At 56.7% G+C, this 6706-nt stretch overlaps 1 protein-coding gene across 1 annotated transcript in view; it reads right to left on the bottom strand.

Moving 5' to 3' along the window:
* Window positions 1-6021, bottom strand: part of AXIN1 (axin 1) — a 77527-nt gene extending 71506 nt beyond the window's left edge. The window contains exon 1 of the mRNA XM_027654967.1: window positions 5895-6021. The gene's annotated coding sequence lies outside the window, so the exon portion shown is untranslated. The remainder of the gene's footprint in view (window positions 1-5894) is intronic.
* Window positions 6022-6706: the final 685 nt, after the last annotated feature.

The following is a 6706-nucleotide window of genomic DNA, read 5'->3' as shown; positions in this document are numbered from 1 at the left end:
GGCGGCAGCAGCAGCCGAGCCCCGCTCCGCTCCGCCTGCGCCGCTGCCTCCCAGCCCGGCACGGCGGCTCAGCCGCGCCCCCCGCGCCCCCGCCCGGTACTGCGGGACCGGCGGCCGGAGCGGGGCGGAGCGGGCCCGGCCCGGCCCGGGGAGGCGGTGCAGGGACGCGCGGGGCCCGGGGGGGCTGCGGGTCCCGCACTCGCTGCAGCCGCACGGAGGTGCCGGCCCGGGGAGGCCTCGGGCCCCGGGAGCCGCAGCACATGGCCGAGGGGCCGGGCTGGGCTCCGGACAGAGCCCTGCACATGGCCGAGGGGCCGGGCAAGGCGCTGGGGACCCGCAGAGCTCCGGCTGGGCGGGCACCCAAGGGCTGAGCGGCTCCAGAGCTCTTGCTGGCCCTGGCCGAGGGGAGCCCGCAGAGCCCCCGCGAGCATCCCGGGCAGGGATGGCCCCGGAGAGGGTCACACTCGGGAGACCCCCGGGGCCTGGCCGAGGGGCTCGGCCCAGGAAAGGCATCAGCCCTCAAAGCACCACCAGTCTCCACTGCTCTGTCCGTGTTGAACGGCACGGCACACCCGAGCTCTGCCCGGTTTGGAGAGCACATCATGGGCCTGGGAATGGAGGACCGTGGTGGCCGGTCCACCGGCCACTCTTGCCTCCGCCAACCACTACAGCTGGTTTGAAACCTGCAAAGTGTGTCCTGCTTCTCTGAGCTGGGCAATTCCGCGGCAGGGAGAAATCAGGGCCTGTCCAAGAGGTGGCACTGCATGGACTGGAACGGGTCACGCAATGTGGAGACTCCCCACATCGGCACTGGGGAGCATGTCACACCCTGAGATGGTTGGTTATGGGGAGCAGGGTGCCCCAGCTCTGAGGGTGCTGTCCCAGAGTGACGGGGGACACTGCGAGGAGAAGTGGATTACCAGATGCAGAGATCAAACGAGAGTAGAGTAACTGGGAAGCGCAAAGCCTGCTTCCTCCCTGGAAAGCAGCGATAGACTCCAAGCCAGGCAGACCCTAGGTACCATCTCAAAAGCTGAACATGCAAACAAGCCACAAGACAGTCCTTTAAAAATCAGAAATTACTCAGAATGATTTCCAACAGGGATGGTTTCTGCTTTCTTATGCAATTACACTGTTGCACGTACCTGCCTCCATGCATTTAGAGAACGCTATTGGAAACGTAACATTTTTTTTTTTCCAGCTTTCTGAAATGCACAGAAATCCACCCAGGGCAGTGGCACTCCCCATCCCAACCCGGCAGAGAGCCCAGCAGGCCGATGTGGCTCCTTACACCCTTTCATGTGAACGATGCTGGGAGCTGATTTACATGTAGCAGTGCAATACTGATCTCAAGCGTAATAATAGAAAAGCTGATGTGGGATTCAGCTGGTAAAGAATTAAAGGATGGGAATATAATTAATGCAATCAGCCTAGTTTCCAGAAAATAGCTCTTGTCAAACTCTGATGTCATCCTTTGAAGAGATTACAAGTTTGGCTGATAAAGGTTATGGCATAGAAATAATAGACCTGGGCTCTGTTCAGGCATGTGACTTAATCCATATACTATTCTGATTAAAAATTAGCACAATACAACATCAAGAGGGACACCTTAAAGGGGCTGGGAGCTGGCAAACCGACAGCCATCAATGGGGAATCCCTGCAGAATGGGAGCGCGCTCAGTGGGTGTCCGGGCTTGGATGGGAAGCCCAGTGCTATTCAGTATTTCCATCAATGGTCTAGAAATAGATTAAAAAGCCCTGCTGAGAAAAACGCTGGGGTGAGGGAAATGAGAGGGGCAGGAGACACGGACGAGGTCAAGGCAGCTGTAGAAAACTTCACAAGCTGAGTCGCCGGCAAATAAAACATGGTTGAATGCGAGCAGCTGTGAAAGAGTCTGTCCACTGAGCACAGGGCCCTTCTGCTGGAAACCCGGGATCTGGCAAGGATGGATTGGGGGGAGTGTAGGAGGCGGGAGCAGCGGGCTCCCCACGGGGAATGTCTGGCTGGGACAGGGCTGGGTGCTACAGCAGAAGGATTCCAGAATCTGCATTTTGAAGAGAATGCTGAGAAATTAGGAGAAGGTGGAGGAGAGTTAAAAGTGAGCCCTGCTTTGCAGGGGGGTGGCTGAGGCCCACAACCTCCCCAGCAAGTTCAAAGGAGCCCTGGAGACATTAGAGCACTTCAGTTGCTTCATGGGTGAGAGACCATCAGGTATTAGAGAGCTTTTCATCTCCCAGAGAAAGGCCCAGCGAGATTCACAGCTCGAACTGAGTTCACATGAGAAACCAGAGCCAGATTTCTCCGTGGCAAAGGGGAAACCGAGGGGGTGGGTGATGAGTTTGGGTCCACCAGGATGCAGGTGGCTGAAGGGCTGGGCTTGACATGCCCTCCCTCATGCTGACATCCTTCCCTGTAACCTCTCCTTACTGCTCCTTGGGTTGGGCTGGACCTGGGGAGTGGGAAAAGTGCCTGGGGCTCTCTTGGACCCCCCCAGCTCAGGAGACACAGCCCAGGGTGAGTAGCCAGCACTCATGAGTAGCCAGCACTCATCCCACCCGCGGGCACACCAGGGAGGCAGAGGGGCTCCAGACCAGCTGGCAGGGCCTTCCAGCAGCACAGGATTGCTCTGTGCATGCTCCCAGAGAAAGCAGAGCCAGTGCTGCCCTGCTCCAGCAAAAGCAGCCAGGCAGCTGCCCCTTGTAGGCTGGAAGAGATGAATTCCTGCAGGACGATTCCAAGCCTTCCCAGTGCCTCACTGTTTTCTGGTCCTCTAGCAGGGCTGCTTGGGGATGGGAGAGCCGCGGGCTGGCTCCCTCTGGAGCCCTTTCCCTGCCTTTTACACATCAGTTTCCCCATGCCAAGGAGCTTGGCAAAGCACAGGGACCAACATCAGTTACTTCCAGATTTACCTAAGGACATCAAACAGGTTAGAAACTAAACTGAGCGCCCCTGGCCTGTGGGAGAGGAATCAGCCTGTGAGATCTTTACAAAAACGATAGAGGCCAGTGAACCAAACCTGGTCATTTCTCTCTTCACCTGGTCCTTTCTCCCTTCTTCATCAGCTAATCACGCGGCCCTGCCTTAAGCCTTCGCAAAACTGCCACAGCTGAAATGGCAGCAGTGTTTTGGTGCACTGCTGGTGTCACCCTGCAGCTGAGGCTGGTCCCGTGGGAACCTCCACACTTCCTTTCTGCCTGGAAGAGCCAGCAAACGCTGGAGATAGAGGAACTGCTCTCAGCCTCTGGGCTGAAGGTCTGGGCTGCATCCAGGCAGCACTGGTGTGGTGCAATTCCAGAGCCTCCCTGCAAAGGGGTGTTTTCTGTAGCACCAACCTGCCAGGTTGGCTTGGGAGCCACAAGACTTCCAGGATCACTTCTGCAGAGGCTTGGATCAGCTTCAGCACTGACAATGGTCATCCCAAATGAATTCTTCTCTTTGTAGTGACTCACAGACTCCCCCAAGGCAAGATGGGCCTGACCCAGTGCTGAGGTGTGACCACTGGTGGGCTGTCAGGATCCGTTCCAGTGGCAGGGATGTGTGGGTGTGAGCCAGTGTCCCTCCAGCATGGGTGAATTCAGGACAGAGTGCACTAGATGGTGCTGTTCAACCTTTGGCAGCCATTTAAAAGGCTCCTGCAAGGTCATAAGCGGTGCTGAAATTTGGTGGGTTTTATGTTCAAAAACCTTTTTGGAACTGGAGGACAAATAGAAATACCCTAAAGTATGAGATCCTACACCAATAACCAGTGGTGGAAAAGGACATCTCACCTCAGAGGGACACATGTCACCAACCACCTTGGACAGGGAGCACTCTCAGTTCTGAGGCAGGAGCTGGGGTTTGACTGCATGTCCAGCGGTGGCCAAAGGGGCTGCCAAGAAAAAAATGTCCCGGGGTGGAAGAGGAGGCTGACAGCTCTCTTTTGGACTGCTGGCAAGACGATGGTTGCAGAACAGGAGGAAGAAAGTGTATTAGCAATCATGATAAAAGTGCTGATGTTGTGGTGCCAGGAACCAAGGGCATCCTTGAAAGGCTCAGCTGGGATGAGACACCCACAGCTCAATGGCACTGCTGCCAAGAGAATGAGCAAGTAGAGCCACAGGACATGGCTGGCAGGAGAACAAAGCAGAAAAGTAGTCATGGGTACATCCAGGCTGGGAACTGGAAGACAGCTCCTGCCTCACCAGGAGGGATGGATAGAGCACATCCCTGTGTGGGCAGTGAGGATGCCCATAGACAGCTGTGCCAGGGGCTGGGACAAGAGTAGAAGCGGGTGATGCTGATTTCAACCATCACAGCATCCCTTCTTGCAGGTCTAAAGATATGTCCCCACCCTGGCTATGTCAGTCCCACAAAGCATCCACGGAGCAGCCGGAGCAGCTCTCTGAGTCCCTGTGGTGCAGGTCCTGCAGGCGGCCTGAGTGTGCCTCCTTCTTTGGATTCCCCACCTCCAAGGGACAAACACACCCAGACGTGTCAGTTTGCCTTGGATCTGCTTCTAACGCTGGCCAAAAAGGATGAAGCACCATTTGGACACCAAGCTTATGTCTTTTTGCTCAGATCCTGCTCTTTAATAAAGTCCACAATGGAGCCTGCTGTTCCAGGCAGTGGGAAGGCTGCAGGGCCTGGCTGCTCTGGGTGCTCAGGTCCCTCACCTCCAGAAAAATCACCCCATTTTCCCAGTTCCCTCCTGTTCCTGTGTGACTGCTTGCTTGCAATTCGCTGGCATATGCTGGGGGTCCCTGCTCTCTCCCTCCAGGTACAGGGCTGGAGCAGGTGGATGGGGCAAAGGCTTTGCTGCTCACATCAAAATATCAAAAAATCCAGCCCTTGGCTGGGGTGGCCTCCTTCCAGGAATGTAAGGGCAGGAGGGCCTGGATCAGTTAAGGCAGCAGTCTGAACTGTTTTTTGCAGCTGCCAGCATTTTCCCATGGTGTTGCAAATGTCCAAATGGCAGAGGGAAGCCCCTGCACATAACCATGAGCCCCTGCAGTGTCCTGGCATCCTGGCCTAGGGACTTGTTCTGCCTTCAGCTCTGGGAGCATTCCCACTTGGTGTTTCTCCTTGTGCCTGCCCTGGCATCAGCCTCCTTCCCCCAGCTCTGCTTTGCCTTTCCTTGGTGGGTTGCAGAGCCCGCAAACTTGATGTTTCCCCCAAAAAAGAGTATGGATAAGCTCATGCCATGCCTTGGGAGGCTGCTCCAGATGCGCTCCCAGCACCCTGTGGCCCTCCTGCCACCAGCCCTTAGACCATACCCAGCTCCTCTCCTGGCTATCAGCCACCTCTAGCATCATGTTTTGGGCTCAGGACTGGAGTTTTGGTCAAAGCTTTCCCCATCCTCCTTCTCCTCCTGTCCAACCAGGCAGGGAGAGTCACAGCAGTCCATGGCCACTCTCCTCTGCTTGCCTTGCACTGTCTGTAACACCAGTACCAGCCAATAACTATGTCAGCCAGTGTTCCTCTGCCCCGGCTGAGCAGAGCCCAGTTTGTTACACAGGCTTCTCTTCTCACTCCTTCTGTCCCAGCCACCCCAGATAACCCCTGGGACCCCATCCCAGCCCCGGGCTGTGGCACAGAAGAGAAGAGTATGACCTGACATGGGTGCCAGGACCTCACTGTGTCCCCCAACCCTCCCCATCTGGCCCCTGAGCTGCTTTTGGGGAAAGGTTCCCACGTCTGGCAGAACAAAGAGACCCTGCCAGACCTCTGCAAAATCCGAGACCCTGCTGCACCCAAGACCCCACGACTCCCCTGGTTTTGGCCAGCCCTCTTTTTGACTGCCAAAAGCCACTGCACACACACTCAACCAGCACTGCCCATGCTCCATGTTCTTCATCCCCAGCCAGTGAAGGTGAACCCCCCTTGGTGACACACCCCACACACCTTCCTGCACCCACCTTTGGGGTCTGCCCTGGGTCTGTGCCCCACACTCCTGTCTCTCCATGCTCTGGACCACCAGGCTTGCTGCTCCTCTCCAGGGACCAGGGGTGGGATGCTGTCCATGCACGTCCCAGCAGTGCCACTCTGCAGAGAGAAGAGATGTCAGCTCGTCCCTACTGGAGCCACCTGCCCAGGAGATGTTTGCAGAAGAGCCTGGCCAGGCAGAGACACCCTTTTGTCCCCCCACTCACAGGAGGGGGTCCTACTCCCATGGTCCTGAAGGACACACTTCATATCTTGGCCCTCCATGAGATGGAGATGTCTGGAGTGGGCTCTGATCTGCTCTGAGCGTGGGGGCTCTGGAGTGGTTATCCCTACTGAAATGGTCCTGAGGGGGAGCAGCAGTGTCAGAGGGACATCCCTGCCCCTGGTTCCCGAGCCCCACTGCAGAGCCAGGGCCCACCCCCCTGCCCAGGCCATTCCTTGCTCGTCCTGTTCTCTGGTGTCCCCACAGCAGGACAGGATGAGGTGGCTGCATGGTGGGCATCATCCCTGGGTTGGAACACAGGGTCTGACTGGTGCCTCACATCACTGACAGCTGCGTGGAAACAGCTGGTTCCTGTGGCAGGGTTATCCCAGAGCAGCCTATGATGATTCAACCTGCTTGGTTCTGCTAGGAGAGGTGTATCTCCTTTATCCAGCCGTGTGTGACCCCAAACTGGGCTACTGGGAGGGAGGGGAAGGCTGGTGCAATGCAGAAGTATCAGCTGGTTTGCTCTCACAGGTCTGTTTTGCAACTCTGGGCTATGTCTCCTGGCTCAGATGTGTT

This window comes from Corapipo altera, unplaced genomic scaffold, assembly GCF_003945725.1.
Source record: "Corapipo altera isolate COAL_440 unplaced genomic scaffold, ASM394572v1 98, whole genome shotgun sequence".
Classification (NCBI taxonomy): Eukaryota; Metazoa; Chordata; class Aves; order Passeriformes; family Pipridae; genus Corapipo; species Corapipo altera.
This window is presented reverse-complemented; position numbering and strand designations above follow the sequence as displayed.